This window comes from Streptopelia decaocto (genome assembly GCF_964273445.1).
Source record: "Streptopelia decaocto genome assembly, chromosome: 10".
Lineage (NCBI taxonomy): Eukaryota > Metazoa > Chordata > Aves > Columbiformes > Columbidae > Streptopelia > Streptopelia decaocto.
Genome location: NC_138665.1, coordinates 6,173,996 through 6,194,922, shown reverse-complemented (window position 1 = coordinate 6,194,922; position 20,927 = coordinate 6,173,996). Strand labels below are relative to the sequence as shown.

At 40.3% G+C, this 20,927-nt stretch overlaps 1 long non-coding RNA gene across 3 annotated transcripts in view; it reads right to left on the bottom strand.

The window, feature by feature from the left end:
• LOC309444375 overlaps positions 1 to 17,792 on the bottom strand; it is a 46,099-nt gene extending 28,307 nt beyond the window's left edge. For all 3 annotated transcript variants that reach the window (XR_014185013.1, XR_014185014.1, XR_014185015.1), the window contains exon 1: positions 17,720 to 17,792. This is a non-coding gene — a long non-coding RNA (uncharacterized lncRNA). The remainder of the gene's footprint in view (positions 1 to 17,719) is intronic.
• Positions 17,793 to 20,927: the final 3,135 nt, after the last annotated feature.

Here is a 20,927-nt window from a genome sequence, read left to right as displayed (position 1 = left end):
AAGATGGTCTTGGTTTTTGTTGTGGTTTTTTTTTTCTTCATTCTCTCAAGCCTATACTTTCACAGTAGACAAGAATGGATCTCCCGAACAGCACACACAGATGCCCTCTTAAAATGAGCCTTGTCCATATTTGCATAGTATCTAAAAGGAAATTAGAAATCAAGATTCTTTACCTGTTTAGTTTAATCACTTCTATTGATCTTAGTTTAGTTTACAGTTTAGTTTACACTGATTTTAGTTGCTCTTTTAACTATTCATATTTATTGTCTACAGAAAATTAGAAAATCATTCAGTTGCAGTTTTGCCTGATATTAACATATATTTTCACAATTCAGAACTTTTTCCAATCTTTTGAAAATTATTTATGTGTAGGAGTATATGCATCTCTAACATTAGACTATGTAATATGGACCTCTAACTAGCAAATGACTGGGCAGAATTTGCCCCTAAAATGACTAAGATTAACAACAACAAAAAAATCCATTTGCCTTTTGCTCTAATGCCCTACGGTCATAAGCATTGTAGGTCTGTGTTTGTACAACATTATTACCAACATATACATAGCTCTTGATTCGTACACGACTCGTGAACAGCTTGAATGTGGCTCTGCACCAAACCTGCACCACTGAACTAGCAATAAAAATGTGGGTATTCCAAGTAACTCTGCTAAGGGACTTGCAGACTGCCCCGGGAGCGAGCTGCCTACTTGCTCACCTCCATCCAGCTGGGAAGCAATAGAAACTCTAATAGCTGTTGTTATTTCCCTTCTCTGGAGCATCTTTCCTATGCTTTATCTCTGTTCTATACAGCCAGTGGTGATGGGCCACATACACTATTACACAAGAGCTGCCTTGGTATAAACGTCCAACTTTTAGATAATAAAAAAGAGACACTTTTTTTTTTTTTTAAGAAATTGTGCTTCTATATTCAATTGCTCTGGCGACTTCTGAAATATTTTACGAAGTTACAGAAAGCAGCCACCTTCTGGAGCGCACTCCTGTTGCTACGTGACTACAGCTGCCTGCATTCCACCCCAATACGTTGCTCCATGAACCCAGTGCCCCTCTGTTATTCTTCTAAAACCTTGCTCTTGTGTGTGAGTCAAAAGCTTAGGATTCTCTTAAACAATACATTTATAGAGTCTTGTTGTTGGTTGTCAGCTAATCATCTGTGAACTCCCTGCAAATATTTAAAAAACAAGCCAGAACAGTTGTGTTGACTCAACAGTGCACTCTAGCACCTTTCGGTCAGGTAATGTACACAAGAGGAGTCTCTCCCGTTAAAGACACTGCCAAAGGGCCAAATTCTTGCCCTTTCTGGCAAAGAGTAGCTCTATTAGATGCTTTAAAATTTAGAGAAACGTCTTAAATCTTCAGCACTCTTACTTGTTTCTGCTTGGACAGGCAGGCTCGAGCACCCTTTATCCCCTACAGATGAAATCCAAAACAGATGGGAAGAGAGAAAAATAAAGGCCACTTACCAAAAAATCTATCTTTCCTTTTTATAAATATCCAAGTCCTCTTAAAAATGTTACTTTCACTAATTTAATCTTAACATTTTTCATGCGTTGATCATTATGTATGCATATTTTCATTTGTACAGCCAGATCATTACCAATTATTTTAGCATTTTATCGATTTAACAGCAAGCCTCAAAACTGATCAACAGCTCTGGAAATAAAGTGCACCAGTTTCTGCATGAGAATTTAGACAAGAAAATTCGGACTGCATATAAACATCCACATGTGTAAAAAATGTTTTAGAAGTTGCTTCTGAAAAATATAGTTCCTATCAGAGTTCAAGAGGGTAGGCTCTCCCTACTGTATTTGGAATCAAAAAGTTACATTCTCTCTTACCTCTTCTTCAGGTTTGAGCAAATTTATATCTGAGTTCTAGCAAAGCAACCTTAGAAATCATTTCACAAATATGACCCTAGAAAAAGCATACGGTATTGTATTTGCTTGAAGGCACCAAAGTTCAGAGATAAGGCAGGTGACAAACTGACAAAAACACCAAATTCCAAGATACAAAAAATGTGATTGAGTATAAACACAAATTGTAAAACCTTTTGTATCTTTGTTAAGTGGTCTTACTTTCTATGAAGCTGGTCTAGATTTATTATGCAGCTAAGAACAGATTTAGTCTCAGAGAAACGGGAATGAAATACACTCATTCTCTGACATACTATAAGTAATTTGTTTTGCAATGAAAGCACAACTTTGCCTGCCTTTTTGCTCTTAAAACTGTAACATATAATTCTCTTTGCATGGCATGCAGAAGGAAGGTTCACTAACACGCACAAGCACCTTCAGTGCACGTATCTTTATAACGGACCGTAGACACAAGAAAGAAACTATTTTATTAACTGTGTGAATAGTAGTAAAAATATGATTTTTAATTTACAATTGCATAAAAAAATCAAGCATGTTTAGCTCAGAAATGTAATATTTACTTACAAGACTTCTGGGAATGAATACAATTCAACATGTATTTTAGCTTTGCCCATGCAAATCTGAGCAGCTTTCAGCTATCTTTGTTATCTGTACTTATTCATTACTCCAACATATAATTATTTTGAAAATATCACAATGGTGTGATATTGTTGCAGAATATTATCTGGTATTCATTTGAAAACTAATCTCTGTCAGCTCTCTCGTGAAATAAAAGAAATAAGGTTTTATATTAATAAATCCCACCAAAAGTAACATTTCTTCTACTATATAGCAACTTCCTTCACTCCAAAAATTGGGAAACAGATCAAAACCTCTCTAAAAATACCACTTTTAATTTTCCACATAAGAGAGGCAGACACAGTTTAAATGATTGAAGTGTTAATAAAATCCAACAAGTCATTATAACATCATATCACACTATATTTCCAGAAAGCACCTGAGGAGTCAGGAGGTGATACCTGATTGCAGATACATCTGTCATACTATTCCCAAAAGATATTATGAAACACACTGCTGTTTTTCGAATCCTCAGATTTATGATCAATGTTAATTGACTTCATTAATTATATTTAAATCTTATTGCCACATACAAACAAACTAGTTTGCAAACCTTGTAACTACACGTTATAGTTTATTTTGGCTCTCCTATTAAGAAGCATAACACTGGTTCGCAAACATGTGGTTAATTTCCAGAGATAGCGGCTCTGCCAGATCACGGACATTCTGAGTCGTAAAAGATGAAATTCTCACTCGCCCTCTGAGGTGAGTGCTTTTTAGACCTCCAAACACTGGGATGTCAGAATGTCTCTTGGACCCAATAATAAGGCATTTGCTCCGGCAACAATTGAAAAAGTGTTTTCATTATCCCAGTAACAACTACAAAGGAGTGAAACTGTAACGACTCCAGAAGTGGTTAATTATACACTGTATTACATGCATAGTCTTTTCAGTTACTCACGTCAACAGGAAATACAGCAGATAATAGAGCAAACACTGCACAGAGGATGTAAACACTATTATCTTTAAAGAAATATTAATGACCTCTTCTTTCAGGAATCTGCCTTCATTTCTTATGAAGGGAATGATAGGTCAAGATAGAGAAATGTGATGAAACAGTGGAGGATGTTTCTCCATCCCTTAGGAACAGGAGTTTTCAGGATGAAGATAAAGGGTTTTGATTTAATCAATAGGAGCAAAATAAACGGGAATAGAGAAAAATACTTTATATTGAAAATTTCCATGCAATTTTTATTTTCCAGCTTCAGAAATTTACTTTCTCTTTTGTCTTCAGCAATCTCAATGTTACTTGAAGATACTTGGATGCCTCAAATTTGCCTCTGCCTTTTTTTGTTTGAATAACTGGGTTGATCGCTACATCAGTGACAGAGCTAACCAGCAACAGAAATTAAATCCTTTGGATTTCAGAGCAACTTTGGAAAAACAGGAAAAATAAAATTTAATCTAATAAAAACAATAGTAATTTATGGACTACAATGTGGCTCTGATACAAGGAACATTTACTTTTTTTTTTTCGTTTTCCTTTTATCAATTTTCCTCTTAATTGTTTTAAAAGTAAAAAATTTGTGAGCAACAGATAAACTGTAATGATGACCGTATCCTCCTACTATGCTGAAGACAAAAGAAAAAGTATCAAGCAATTAATAATAACTAAAGTATATTGATATTACTTCAATACTGTATTGATTGTCAAAATCTGCATGTTTTTAATTGTTGTCATAAGGATACTGATGTAAATTCAAGACCAAAAGTTCTCCTAAATGTAATGCCACAGACCGCGGATCCGAATTTTCACCATACCACCGAATGAATCTGGGATCCAGTTCCAACAGCAGAACGTTCCCTCAGCACTGCAGCAGCCGGGACCTCAGTGCTGACTCAGCTATCCTGATGAAACCTATTAAACCACTGACATCCTTTCTCGTAATGCGATGAATTTTTCTTACACATATCCCGTTCAAGTACAGACGAGGCCCAACTCTGCCTAGTTTCTGAGATATTACACAAAAGCATTTAAACTAACATGCTTATTAGCTTTCTTAAAGTGATTAACATGTTACCTCTTGCTAATTTTGTGACTCAAAGAACAGGACATTCGGCATTGCTCATTTCTGGTGTTTTGTTAGATTTATTTACTTTTTTCACTATTGCAGCAATTGCAACTGATAAAAAATGAGACACTAAATGAGATATCATTTCTATTAAACTATTTTTCAATACCTAAATATATATAAATTAATTAGAGATGTAGTAGTATATGTGTAACAAACCAAATTATTACCTCGAGCCCTGTAATATACCCAATGCTACCGCTGATTATCTAATGACTAAATTTATTCATTTAGATACCCATAATTTATGTTTACAAGTTCTATATTGTTTCTTTTCTGTTCTGGAGTACTCCTTCCCTAGTGAAGATGCTCTGCACATGGATATTGGGCATTAGTAAACAGACACGCTGGCAGACCTGAACTCACACTGCTTGTACATTATGCTGAGGTAAACCAACTTTGGATTTAAAAAGTGCCCATGCTAAACAACCTTGTAGAATGGTCGGACTTCTTAGTCTGGGCACAGAATCGCACTGACATACCTGTCTGGTTTTTGGATGCCACAGAGGGTTTCTGAGCTCTGTGACAGCATGGAATTAATGCTTCTGAGTCAGAGCCAGATCGTGGCTGGCTATCCTGGACAGGCATAAAAACTTGGGTCTGCCTACACATACATGCCCAGACCCATTCTAGTAAAGATTTCAAAATGGTTACAATATATTTTATCATCTCGAAATAAATATATAGGGCCAAATACTACCCTTACTTACACAAGAGCAAGTCAGGAGTAACTTGTTATTTCCATATTTAATTTGCAGATCATTAACATCAGGTCTGCTTCTCCAAATTCGCACTAGTGCCACTGAGTGAAAGATCTGCTCCCACAACCCGGAGGGGCCTGAAGCAACCGCTCATCCATTGCAGAAGAGATGGTGGCTCAACTTGTGCTAATATTTACCCTTAAGACAGCAGCAGAGATACAGGACCATAATTTTTTAGCACAAAAAGAGATTTGCTGAATAAAGCAGCATTAACGTTACTGACTAGTTCGGTTATTTATATGATCCTAGAACATGAGGGACTAATTCAGGGTGGCAAGAATATGTCAAGAACAGGCAAATTATTAAAGATCTCCCTTACGCATCCTAATGCCACCAATTCCATTTTTTTCTTTCAGTTCCAGTCTTGCTAGTACACAAATGTTTGCTCCCACTCTCTTTACATGTGGCACTCTTAATGGGTAGGTAAATATTTTTGCCTTCCTTCTTTCATTCTTTCTTTCTTCATTTTCCTTTAACTTCTCAGATTCCACTTTGAGAGTCTTACAGAGATTTTAAACTACCTTGCATATCAGCAACACTTTGATGTTAAATAGTGTGACCAAGGTCATTCTCACAGGAGAACCAGAAGTAATGTTTGTTTTGAAAGCAAGTGCTCTGTTTAAATCTGTTTACTTCTGTACTAAGTCTAGGCCCTTTGAGCTGTCATGATGACTCAGAGCAAAATTGCAAAGCCTCCGTTCTACAGAGATCAGTCACTTTGGTTTTTTGCACTGAGCTGCTCTGAGTCAGCTTCCGACTGTTGCACACAGAGTACCTGGCTACATCTTCAAACGGTGCATGTAACTTCAGTGCAACTTTCTGAAAGAAAAGTACCCTCTGTATATCTGAGCAAATAACTTACTAGCCCTTCCTTCTCTAATATCCCCAAATAAGAACTGGGTTTTAGAATGAAATAAATTATAACAGTGTGACTGGTGAATTACATTTTTTCCCTCAGCCAAGGAGAAACTTCAGTGCGGCGATTAGAAATGACGCATACCGGGACGCAGACAGAGATGCATGTACAGTCAGAGATCTTGTTCAGGAAGGAGCGCAGAGCCGGGCTGAGCAGAGAGCTGAGCCAGGCTGAGACCCTCTCTTCATTAGCCAGTGACAATTTATAGGATTTACAGATACGGGCCTGGACTAAGATGTTACATAAGATGTTTTGCCAATAATTGTTATTAAAACCACACCACACTCATGTTATGTTTGTTTCAGTTACGTTCCCACTCATTCACAGACCAGGCCCAAGGACATTCACACATTATACATATGGGGGTGGTTATCCGGCCCGAGATACCATTCTCATGAGTCTGGGCTATGACCGTCCATCTGGACGGTCATGTTAGTATTGATCTTCCTTTATCATCCAGGTGGCTGGAACTGCACATCTTGCTTTCCCACATTCTATTTTCCAACACTTTAGGGTTAGCAGCCTGAGTTTAATAAGCTCTGAGTATATTAAACAATCAGTTGAGCTGTGCTCTTAATTCATTAACTATCTCAAGGATTAAAAATATAGCAAAAGCTTTACTTTCTTTTTGTCTTCTGCTTTTTAATTGCAGCAAAACGGAGAACCAGCTTTACACAATTAGGCCAGCTGCTTTACTTGACTGGACACAGTGATTCTAAGTGTACCATGATTCTAAACAAGTGACTCAGTTGTACAGACCTGTTTCTCATTGATTGTCTGCCCTATATATATGTCTGCCTATATGAACATTATTTCTTTACAAACTGCCTGGAGATGAGAAATACACTGCAACAAATGCATACCTTCTACATTTTATCTTCAGGAGTTTTAGGATAGAAATTTTGGAGAAGGTTTAATTTAAAAAAAATTAAGTACTTTATTTTGAAATATATCAAATACCTTTATGAAAAAGAGAAGTAAGCCTGTTCTAATCTAGTATGAAATACAATTTAGGGACATGCTGCCCCTGTATTATTATTTATTCTTTATATTGTGGTAATGGTCATTATGCTACATATTGTACAAATACACAGAAACAACATTGAACTAAGTAACAGAATATTCTATTAGGGAAAGCACAGTAGTAAGGGAAGCCCTGAAAGGCATTAAGGGATTGATTTGGCACTGATACAACGCATTTACACACACTCTTTCCTTTCCCATACTATCACTCACATCAAGCTGTGGGTATTGGGTAAAACGACCTTATTCTGCAAGAAGCATCAGTACCAAGAAGTGCTGAATGTACTGATGTATTAAAAATAAGTACAATATAAACCAAATCATATAAATGATGTCACAATTACTTAAAAAAGGCACTATAGATAACGCGAGCTCCCTAGAACAGTGAACAATTCCAGGGCAGCAGACAAGCCCTCGTGCACTGCACACAGTGTGCCAGTCACAGCCCACAGCAGCTTCATCAGTTTTACCTTCTACACCAGAGGCGTGTATCTTTCAGAATGACTGTTAGGTTCCTAAAAAACACAGTCACATAATAATTTTTATAATTATGATCATTTATTACTCAGTCTATTCTTTTTTTTTTTTGGTAAAGTGATAGAAAATAAAGTTTGGCAAGCATAAAAGATCTACAAGAATAACAGAACAGCCCCGACAACTGAGTATCAGCAGACAGAGCAAATACTCAGTGAAAATCTCCTGTTGTTTCAATTTACTGCAACATAATTTTTTTCCTGGCTGTATTATAGACTATTTTCTTTCATAAAAATTTTCAGTTGCTGTTAAAATTACTTCTGGATCTGTGAAAGCTCTTTCTGAAGAACAAACGTAGGTGGAAGGATCACATAGAATGGAATTCCAAGTTATATACTTAAAATAAGATTGCACAATCTATATTTGTGTTGGTGAGCAGCTTCTTACCCAAGCAGTCCAAGGGCCAAACTCATATTTCTTCACGTATTTCCTCCTGTATTTATAGGTGCATAACTTGTCCCTTGAGTACAAAGTTCAGGTAAAATTCTCTTAAAATTTCACTATGGAAGTATAGATGCCTAACATTGAAATGACCCACTACAACAACGCTACTTTAGATTTTCCTCCTTCATAAACCAGGAAAGAAAATAAATACTATTCACTGTCAGCCTTCACACACAATTACTGTTGCAATGAAATGAGGAATTCTAAATACTTGATTCCCAGCAGGTTACCAGAATCATTAACCTCTTTAACCATTAAGAACAATGGACCTTTGCATTGCTAGCTGATCTAATACCAACAAATGAATCCTTTAATCTCAATTATTCACAGGTAAATCACTGTCCATCTGTAAAATCTGCTGACTGAATCTGTTAAGTCATTGCAGAGCTTACTTAGCTGATCAGCAGATTATTTGGTTTTGCTATTCCTAAATTACTAAATTTAACACACAGGATTTTTTAAATAATTACCAAAACCTCAGATTTGTTTCATCATACATTACTTGGTAATTATTAGCCTCGCCAAATCTGCCTGGAACCAAACTCAAAGCCATGTAGGTGTTGCTGATACGTGCTCTCACTGCGACAGATTTGTTTCCTATAGGATGAAAAGTGAATGCTCGAGGAACAAGCATTAGTTTCAGACCTGACAAGTGAGTACACTGTCAGGTCTGCAAATAAGCAGTAAAACATACTTAATACACCAGGCATCTGATGGTCACAAAGTTCTGTATGGAAGTTGTAAGGCCTTGTACCGAGTCATCACACCATCCTTCCTGAAAACTATATTAAAGGCACTATATTAATGAGCAAATCTCAACGAGCTGTGATTTCCTTACGCGAGCAAGTGGAGAAGTCAGAGGAAATTGGGTTGGATGTAAACACGATGGTTGTTTTGCTCCGTTCCGTGTCAGCAAAGAGCTGCCGGGCCATGGGAGGGAACGTGGTCCATCTGGCAAAGGGCTGGTGGCAAACTCCCCGCCTGGATGATTCAGAGGCCTGTTCTGAGTCACCTGGGAACCGGTAAGGCTGCATTTGTCCCACGCTTGGAACGACCAGCAGAGATTCCATCTTACCCTACACCTGGAAACACGTCAAGGAGTTCAAAAGCACTGACTCTGTGAGGGGCACCAACGCACATTATGTCCTACTGAGCATTACTTCGCTTTGGAATGAATAAACAACACTAATATATTTCATTTTCACACAAAAGCAACCACCTACTGCTCATGATTTTAAATAGGAAAACAACATATTTAGTATCTGTGTTTTCTCAAATGTATCGTCCTGCTACACATTTAAGGTCATATCTCACATATATATGACACATCCGTCGTACACATGGGAAGCTGAGACGTTAATCACCTAAAGTTTACAGAGATCCCGCAGCGAGCAGCAGCTCCGGCCCGCGGGGGCTCCCGGGCAGGACTCGCGCGGCCCGGCAGATCTCGCGAGACGCTGCCGAGGCCCCGCGCCCGCCCGAGCGGCGCTGCGAACAGCGCGGCGGTTCGCGCGGGAAGCGCCTGTCACCCGCTGCCCAGGGGAGCCCAGCCGGCGGCCCCCGCCCGGCCGGCAGCTCGGCTGCGGCGTCCACCCGGCAGAAAGCCACGTCCCTGCAACCCAGACACAGCTCCCACAACAACCTGCCGCCGTGCAGGGCTGGGCTGCCGGCTGTGCCTGAGCCTGCCCCTGGTCACAGAATCACAGAATGTCAGGGGTTGGAAGGGCCCTGGAAAGCTCATCCAGTGCAATCCCCCCATGGAGCAGGAACACCCAGATGAGGTTACACAGGAAGGTGTCCAGGCGGGTTGGAATGTCTGCACTGAGGAGACTCCACAACCTCCCTGGGCAGCCTGGGCCAGTGTCTGTTACCCTCTCTGCTCAAATTTAAGTGGAACCTCTTGTGTTCCAGTTTGAACCCATTACCCCTTGTCCTACCATTGGTCGTCACCAAGAAGAGCCTGGCTCCATCCTCCTGACACTCACGCTTTATGTATTTGTAAAAACTAATAAGGTCACCCCTCAGTCTCCTCCAAACTAAAGAGCCCCATCTCCCTCAGCCTTTCCTCACACGGGAGATGCTGCACTCCCTTCAGCATCTTTTGTTGTCCCTGGGGGCCAGGGGTGAGAGAGCTGTGTGAGGGGTGACCAGGTGGGCAATCTGCTCAGCCTGGTGGCAGATCTGTGAGAGGAAGAGAAAGTTAAGGAGATAAAGAGGCTGGTGGGACCATGCGCTGCCCTTCCTGAGGCAGAAACAGCCACCAGGAAAAAGCCAAGACCAAGGGGACCCTGTATCCTCCCACTGGCAGACTGAAGGCAGGAGCTTAAAGGAAAGGAGGGAATGGAGGCAAGTCCACACTCAGGGCAGCAAGTGAACACCCTCCTTGCCCAACTCACCTGCCCAGGTGCCTCTGTACCACAGGTATGAGGCTCTTTGCTGCTGGGATTGTCACCTCCCATTGTCATGAGTCAATGTGGTCTCAATGGAAATCCCTAACAGGAAGGCTTGCAGCTAAGTGACTTGGGAGGTGAATACATATCCAACAGTTAGTCTGTTTGGTAATATGGACCGTGGTTTGTGACAAGTTCAGAGGATTTCTCTCCAGTCATAATGGGGCTTTACAAATTTAGATATTCCTTTACTCGTGTAGTAAGCACAGTGAATGTTAGTAACTTCACACGTAAAATTTCCATAATTTATCCTATAAGGGTGATATTTATACAAAGAGTGGTAAGACCCCTTATTGACAGTCTCAGAAGGCCTGCTTAACCAGGTGGCTGGGAAGTCCCACGTACAAGTAGCTCTGGAAAAAGAAGTAACACAAATTCGTAACACCTTTGTCCTTTGGAAATTTGAATGGTTTGTGTCTCCGAAGTAGCAATTGTGGTAATTTTTTCGTCATCGGTCATTGCTCATCTACCAAATGATCCTGAGGTAGGCGTTTTACATGTGAGTGGTGGATCAAAGCTTCCTTCCCTGTCACCTTCACACTTTGTGAGACAGTACACAGTCCTGCCCACCTGGGTTACAGTTTAGATTTGCAGGAAAATACTTCTAATAAAACTCTATCCTCAGGCTGCAAATCATGTACCTATATCTCTGGAGGGATGGGCTGGTACCACTGAGCATTAACTCTTTTAAGTTTAAAACATTTTTGTAGATGTTTTTGTATCCCTTATACAAACTGGGTAACTCATTCATCTCCATCTAAGAGACTAGTCCTAGTAGGGACAAAGGTCCTGGCTATCGCTAAACATCTGCCAAACACTATTCCTGTTGATGACAACCTTAGAGGTTGGTGAGGGGTATTTCCAGTATCCTATAATACTTTTCCTAAAACTTCAGGATATTTCAAACCTACCTGACTGAAAGTTCAAATAATTTTATTAGTTCTCTTAATTTTGTTGGAGCTTTTGTTATAAGCTGGACACTGTATCACAGTGATTTCCCTTGAAAGCTTAATAGCTTCCCATAGCATTTGGATTTCAGTTCTATTAGAAATATTCTTTTCCACCGAGGTAAGGAACTGTTGTTCTTTCCATAGCATAGCCATTCCACGACACATTCCAAAAGCGTATTTAGAATCAATATAAATACCTACCCACTGATTATGCCTCCACCAGGCTGCTTCTGTTAATGCACTTAATTCAGCCCCTTGGGCACTATCAAGGGTCGTACAGGTTCTGCTTTAAGTAGCTCTAAGTTTCTCACCACTGCATAGTCCATGTGTTGTTTTCCATTCACGGAGTATGATGATCTATTGGTGAAAAGGGTTATGTCTGAGTTCTCTAGAGGCTGATCCTGCAGATTTTCCCATAGGCGGCTGGAGTGGAACACAACCTTAGCACAATCATGATGCAGCTCACCATCAGAGGCAACAGGCAGTAAAGTTACTGGATTCAAAACATTACATCTTTTAAAAGTAATGTTATCTGCATTTAAAATAATTCATTCATAACGATGTGCTCTTTATGGGGACACTGTCTGTGTAGTATGTCTAAGAATCAGTTCTACTTCATGCAGAACATACATGGCTGTTGGGTGACCCAGGACTAATGGTCTGTTCCTTTTTATGGTTCCTTTATGCTGTTGTTACTATTGCTCGAACACAAGAATTATTCCCTGCTGCTGCAGGATCCAGCTGAGTTGAGTAATAAGCCACAGGGCAGTGATGTGGATCTAGCTTTTGAGTAAGGACTCTGCCAGTTACGCTTTTGTTCTCATGCACAAATAGCTCAAAGGACTTGGAGTAATCCAGCAATCCCAGTACTGGAGCACAAGTTAAAGCTCCTTTTACAGCTTGGAAAGCTGCTTCTCTCTCTGGACCTCAGTGTATAGTCTCCACTTCCTCTGCCTTGGTAGCTTCTGTCCATGGCTTACTTTCCTCCTCTTGCACTCCAGTATCCAGGGTCTGCAGTATCTTACTGTGCTTGAAAATCCTCACACTTGTTTCTTTGTTACTGTTCGAGGTATTTCTACAATAGCCTGGACCTGTTCTGGGCCTATTAATCTTAAATTCTAAATATTTTACTTTCTGCTGACACAGCTGAAGCTTAGAGAGAGATGTAGTGATTTTTTTTTTCTGCTAAAGCAGTACATAGACTAATAGTATCTTTAAACCAATCTCTGTATGTCTTGATGGCAAATAACTGATCATCTACATACTGTACCAATCCAATACCTCCAGGTAACATAATATTTTGCAAATTTTCTCGGTCCACAAACTCACTTCTTGCCAATTCAGTATTAAAATTCTGGAGAGTCATTCTCCTGTACGTCAAAGCCTGTTGCGATCTTCGCCCATAGTGGCTGGGCTGTTCCTCTGGCCTACGTCTGTATTTCTGTACTTTTGTTCAATTTACTCTTATCTTCTCACAAAGTCTAATGACATTTATCAAATTTCTAATCACTGTTTAGCAATTATGTCTATCTGTGTGATTATTACAATCCCAATTAGAATCAACCTGAAGCCAAGCAGTCCAATTTCCCCCCTGCCTGTAGGGTTAATTACACATTCCTTTCAATTATCTTTCTGTCTGGACAGAACAACTCTAAATAACAGGTTAGCATCAGCCCAAGATATATTATATCCTGAACAAATATTAAAAAATTATGTAAATCAACCCGCATCTTCCCTTATCCTGGGCATTTGATTTCCTCACATAACTAAATCCCCGGGGTTCCAGGATTGAGGGGTCCATACTACATGGATTTCCAGGGTTTTACTTTACACTAACTTTAATTTGGTCCTGTAGATTGACTGTTCATTAGGAGCTGGAGTGCATTACAGCTATGTCTGCATCAGCAGCCAACACAGAACAGCAGAGCAGATGTGGAGTGTAAAGAGTCCATGTTGAAAACTTGATGTCCACTCTACATGCATTTTGCAATTTACCTGACAGTAGTTCTAGGCTGGTTCAGTGAACAGATAATCCATCATTATCCTGCCGTATCACAGCTCTTGGTCTGATTTAATCCAAAAGCAACTCAGTTAGGGCACTCCAAAACTGCTACACATTGCAAACGAAAGCCGGTGAGTAGGGACAAATGAAAAACTAATTTCAAAAGTTAACTTCTAATACAAACTAAAACACAAATGTAGACACATTATGATTGTGTTCCTGGAATGCAGCTTTTGGTTTAGATTCATCAAAAAGGAATTCAGTTTGCATACTCCAACACTGACCTCTTCAAAAGTGAACTCAAACCTAAAATGCTGATGCAGACACTGCCTTTGCAACCCAGGCAGAGAGAAGCTCTGTTCTCCCTTTCACCCTGTGCTTTCTTGCAGAGCTCTACACAATTAGTTTACTTCTTTGTAGGCATTTGTGCTTTAGAATGGGAAGTTTTTTGGAATAGTGTCATTTACTATAACCTGTAGCATTCCAAGTTCAATAGAGTGAAGAGACATAAAACACCCCTTTCCTATCTCGCATGGGCTACCTGTATTTAGATAATAGCGTGTAAGTAAGAGAAACATGTGCTAAGCCACTAGTGTCCTTTCCTGCTTGTGTAAAAATGGCTCCATAGAGCGAGAAGCAAAGGCACTTTCACCCTGCCTTTTCCATGGACTGACTACTACAATTACCACAGATATTTATTGTTTGAAGAAAACTGAAACATTACCCTAAGCAGGCACTTCCTCTGCAATGCAAATTGGCAATATTTGTTTAAAAAAAAAGTAATAGTGAAGTTACAATACTTTTTCTTACTGACAGAAGGTCTGGTATCCTCACAAATCAATTATGCTGTCTCTATATGACAAGTAGAGGCATTCTGAGCTCTTGGTCATAGATACCAACCCAACTTTTCCAACAGAAAGCTCAGACTCAGCTGATAAAAACAACATGGGGGACTACCAGCTTCTGTGTTAGAAAGGATTCTACATGCCAGGATTCCTTCTTTAAAATATTTTCTCTTAAGTTAGGTGATTTTTTCTTTTCAGATACTTTGCTTAAGCTTGGGTGATCATCTGTTGCTCCATTATACAACATCACAATTCTAACAAAACCCAACTCTTCGTGGTTGTCTATCACAAAGTACAAGAAATCTAAATAAATAGCTAGTGAATGAACAACTGTGCATTCCAGTTTTTTTTTTTTTTGCTAAATCAGTTGTTCACAAACATTTAAAATAAATGCCATTACACAACAAAGAATAATTATTGAGACACAATTAGGAGATTCCATAGGAATTATTTTCAGAAAATTATTTTGTTGGCCATGACTAGATTAGAAATTAAATGTATCTTGCTGACAGATGACACAGAGTTCTTTCTCTCTCATACCAAAAAAAAGGAAGGACAATTTCTGTCAATTGGACAATAAAAAAAATATATAGAAGCTAAAGGAAAATTACACCACATAAAACTGCCCAAGTAACAGTCAATTCAGCGTGGCTGTGGCCAAGACAAGCACATGCCCTCCCATTCCCCGAGAAAGATACTGCTGGAGAGATTCAGGTTAAAAACAATCTGACCCCCGCTGGTATTCAAGTATTGACACTCTAGGACTGGAGCTTTTATCAGAAAAAGAAAGTGCAACAAACACACAAATATGGTGCTACCTTAACTGCTAAAGAAACCTCCATCAGGAAAGGAAAACACAAATTATTTGCAACTTCCCAAGTGAAAATTATGATTTTTTTTTAACTTAAGGCATTTTTACAGGTGAGGATGGAGATGATAATTGCAGAAGCTATATCATCCAGCATAAGTTGAAATGTCTCATTTATATACTGTCCAGAGGGCATTTCCTTTAACTTCCACTATATATTTTTTTTTTTAAATCAGAGAATTAAAGACGTGCTGGCTAACCAATATATAACACTTTTTCGATAGATACGTGGTACTAGCAAAGAACGTAATAAGAAAGGTTCATTTGCACTCATTTTGGGGAAAAAAAGCTTTTCCTTTATGAAAACAGTCCTCTCTACTCATTATCATTAATACTTGAAAACTGACACTAATTATACTGCTTTTTATTTCCAGTTTTATAAATGGGTATCTTTAATTTCTGTTCACCCTGCTATTCTCCAAAGACAATCTGTGAAATTAGCGAATAAAATTCTGGTTGCTCTAATAGTTTCCATATCTTACGGACCTGGACATACAGCCAAAAACTGTCTTATCATAAAAGGGCACGTTTATGTTTCTTCACTAAAGTACTTGCATAATATTTCACATAATCCCAAAGCTAGCATCACTATGTAACCCAAATAGCAACTACCCATAAAGAGGAAAACAAACAGGCAGACTAATCTTACTATTCGTTCCTGATCCAGTGAGAAAACATTCTGCAAATTTGAGCATATGCCTTTAAAAAACAGCATTCTGTGGTTCTTTTCACTGCATGGTGACACTATCCCCAGTTATACAAAACAGTAAAGAAACCAAGCGTCGGAGTATTTTCTGTAGACAATTATGTGATAGGGTTAGATAGATGGTGAAAGGCGTATAGTGGAACAAGTAAACAACCAGATCTGCATTACCAGAGAGGCGCTGAGCACCCGCAGCTCCTTCTAAATTAAATTAGGCAACTCTTTAATATGTCTGCCTTTAATCTTTGCGCCTAAAAATCTTAAATTCAAATCTATACATTTACATAAATGAGCATCATAACAAATGATGTGAAGGTTCTGGTATCTTATTTCAACACAGCAAGGAAGGCCTGGATGAGAGAAGAGCGAGCTCATGTAGCTCATCCCTGGCAAATGCACATTTAGGGGGCTCTTGACACAGTGGATTCTGTGCATTTGTAGGATAAAGGAAGCCCTCAGGTTGGCTTTTATGTTTTTTGTATAACCCTTGATAGCATAATTCTCAGCCATTAACAGATTTTAATCTCCAAAACCAATCTTTTGATAAAAGGAGGAATTATTATTTCCATTTAACAACAAAGGAATGGACGAACAAGACAGAATGAGAGATTTGCCCAAGGACATAGGGCAAACCTGCCACAAACTAAAGCAACAGCTTAGAATTTCTGATCTGTGCCTTAAACAGAGGGCGTTTTTGTCCTCTAGATCTTGATGGTTAAGAAATGTCACAGTCATTTCATTTTCTCTTTCCACTGACATACAATGAATGGGGAAGCTTTCCCGTTTGCAGAATAACCTCACTATCACTGAGTAATTTAAAACCACCGTTCTATCTGATTTTGTGAGCTGACTTTGCCTCTTGTAAAAATCACAGTATGTCCATACCGAGAACAGAACTGCTAAGAACTTAATGAGAGCAGGCTACTTTGGAGGTGTAAGGATAAAATGAGACTTCCAAAGGAAGAATTTGGGTCATAACTATATATTATGAAGAATTACATTAATTTATTTTGTTGACTAAGTTAAAATAGTTAATAAAAATGTTAGAAATGTATACAAATCTATAATCAGTGAAACGGTGTAACACATAAAATTAAAAACTATGAAGCCTACCTTTCACTCAACATCCTTTGGTTTGTAAACATAATGCTTCTGGGATATTTTTATTCTAATTTTCCACAGAGAGGTAACCTGGAGTTCCTTTCCTTTTTATGAACATGTCATGTGTAATACTGACACATGACTGTCTTTTACTACTCAGCAAAACTTATTTATTTTCTGCCTTCTGTTGGGTAATTACCCCTGCAGATGCAGCTGAGGATGGACATAATGTGGACTGGTAAAACTAGAAGAAATGAGCAATAAATCATGAAACATCGTGTCCAAAACTGTTTAACTTTGTGGAATTTCACAGATGCCTCCAGGAACCCATTACTTGTCCCTCAACACTTCTGCAACAGATGACATATCAACCATACAACTACCGATCGCTTAATGACTTCATATTATAGACATTATAGCCACTTGTGGAAAATACTATGAAAGGAAAGGTTTCAAATTTCTGGTCTTTTACAGTGCCTGCCTCATGCAGACACTTGGTAGGATAGAAAGAGCAAATAAATAAAACACAAAGCAAACATACCTCCAGCTCTAAGAACTACAGGTTCTTCAAGTCTGGTGAAGATCAAGAGACACAAAGAGGGGATTCTTGATTTGCTGGAAGACAACGCAAACACAGTTAAGGAACAATTTCATACTCAGGCGATGTTGGTTTCTAGAAGTAAAGCTGAAGAATATAAAACTGACTCTATCTAACAGTGGGGCACTGGCTTTACAGAGTAAACTATGGCTATGTGCTAGACCAGTAGTCAGAGAAACACTGAGACACAAACCTACCAAAGCTGTGAAAGTTACAATAATTTGTGACATGAAAGATAGTAAAATTAGATCCTATCCCATATCTAGACAATTATTTCAGTAATGAAAGGATATCATATGCTAACAGGTATTCTTAAATATTTTACATGACCTACCAAAAAAAATCACTACAGAAAATCAATAACTTTGACTCAATAACTGCATCAAATACTCTAAACAACATTTATTTGAACAGAGATACATTAGTTATTCTTCCGACTAATGAAAGTTGAGAAAGCGTATGCAAATTAAAGATTAGTTCGCAGTTTGGGGACGTAATTCCTAATAGTCACATAGAAGACGAGGAACAATTTATGTTTTTAGGAAGGCTAAGCACACTTTTTAGGCCAGAGAGGGCCCACCAGAAAAATCCATTTCTATTAGCTCTGCTCTTCACAGCTACCCACAGGTGTGATCATGCGTGTTCACCACCCCAAAATTCTACAGCACTGAGTTATGCATATGTTGCTTTCTCAGCTCCCCAGCAAAAGCATTGCAAGTGCAATGTAAGAGCAAAAGACTTTAAAAGAGACCAGAAAACACTCATGCATTTCTTCTTACATACGAGACAGCTTATTCATAGTTACTGTCAAGCATGCCCAGAGGTTGATGACTAAAAAAAACCATAAACAAAACAGAAAACCCAAGCCCTTTCTTTCAAATTGTTTCCTTTCTTCCTCCCACATGTATCCTTCTGCAACCAGCCAGAATGAGCTGGCAATGAATACAGTTCACCTTGCTCTCTAGTTGTAAGGCTTTAACAGATTTAAAATTTTAATCACTTCACATTTTCCTGTAAAAGTATAGAAAGAAATCCAAACAATACATAGAAATGTGCAAGCAATCTCAGCTCTACCCAACTGATGGACCAGGTAGAAAAGAATGAAAAAGAAAAGGAATAAATCTTCAAAAACAAGCTTAACTCTACCAGGGACTATCAACAATATAATTGTATAGTTATTGCATGATAACATCGCATGACAGAATCAATGTTACTGGGGTGTTTAGTTGTGTATTTTCATACTAACATGTTTGTAGTTCTTTAAAAACTAAATTTAATCTCAGTTTCCTAGTGTTTATAATACTTGTTTTGGGAATAATTACATTTCTGTAGTTACAACTTATTTATGGTATTGCCATAACGCTTAGGAGCTATAATCACGGACAAGAACATGTTGTGTTAGATGCTGTAAAAACACAAACCAAATAAAGATTGCACTTTAAACACACGACGAGCAGGCAGTGAACAGATCAGAGAATGGAGAAGTACAGAAAAAAGTAAGAAGGCATTAACAATCAATATGGCAAGTTCAATATTTGGCCTGCCAGCTTCCACATTGAGTTACTGGAGACTCCAAAAAGTATCTTTTCTCACAGCTGAGAGGCAAAATGAAAGAAAACATAGAGCTAGTTCGCAAAAAAATTAACAAGTAGGGGCTGGAAGTTGGTGTCAGGGATTGGTGAGACTTGTGATCTACATAATGAATGATAGGTGAGGTGGACAAAGAACGACCTTGAAAGCAAATCAAGTACATGATGTTTGAGTGACAGAAGGGAGAGCAAGCGAAGAGACGCATCGTCAGAATTACTGGCTAGGGAAATGATCTTTGTATTACGGCAAAAATATGATTTTCACACTTACATGACTGATATACAGAGACTCCTAAATTAAATACCCCTTTGGCAGGGGCGCTTTGATGGAAGGTGAGGAGGTGTGAGGGCCGGCGCTGCTGGGGAAGCTCCCACTGCCTGTGACAGCCCCGTTCGGCAGGTGAGCAGCTTCTGCCCGTGGCCTCTGTGCCAACTAAATGCTCCGCTGGGTCACTCGACGAGCTGGCAAAGGAAATAATTGAGGACGAAAGCCTCACGGAGGCAGGTAGAGCTAGAAACGGCCCACACTGCCCAGTGCTCCCCCTTACGTGGTGGCGCCCTGCTAGCGCCCAGCCCTGTGTTAACAATACCGCAATTACTCTAGGTGGGGGAGAGAGAGCATTTCACAGCACACAAGTGCCCATTCACTATTTGACTGCAAAACAGAAGGATTTTGCTCCTCACTCATCATATTTTGATCTAAAATCGAGGGGTTATGTCCGTGGCCTGCTCGGATCCCACAGCCCCAGGAGCACATGCTGGATCAAGCAGCCACCGCGGTAACGCAGGTTGGTAATCGTGCCAAAACCGCGCCCGACTCGCACCGGGCGATCCCGAACCCATGACAACTGTCAAATGGCACAGTAGCGTATCAAAAATAACAGTAACAAACAAGCGCGCTGCGGGGGCGGGCGCGCGGCACGGCCGCCTTTGCACTCGGCTCCAACGGTCGCTCGCGCGCTGACGGGTTGTTTACCTCCTCCGCGGCGCGCGCCCGCTCCCCGCGCCCGCCCCGCGCTCCGCCACCGCCCCGCGCGCCCGGCCTCCCCCCGCCGAGCGCCCCGCCCGCCCGCCAATCGGGGCCGCCCCCGGCCGCGCGCGGCAGGGCAGGCTCCTCCGAAAAGGAGCTGGGCGATGGCAACGTCAGCCGGTAGCTCTCATCGGCCGGGGCTTTGCCGCTGATTGGCCAAGGGAGCTGCCCATCTCTCCGAGCACCCGCCTTCCCCTTTACTTGCGCCGCCAAATACGCACCGCTCCCCGCCCCCGCTTCCCCTATCTGTGTGTGTGAGGCGCGGATTGGCTAACCCCCCGCCGCTCACCCCTCCCCGCCAGTCAGCGTCGGCCTCGCCTCTTTCCCCACTCACCCGTCTCCAGCACAGGAAACACCCCGCTAAATCGCGGCCAGCCCGGTGCTGCCGCCGGCCTCCATTGGTCCGCTGCGCTGCCGATCTGCCGGAGTCCCGCCTCCCCTAGACTCCGCGCCGCAAAGCCCGCCTCCCCACCACCTCCGCCCGCTGATTGGGTCGCTGGGGAAGGGCCGCGGTTCTCTATTCGCTCGCCCT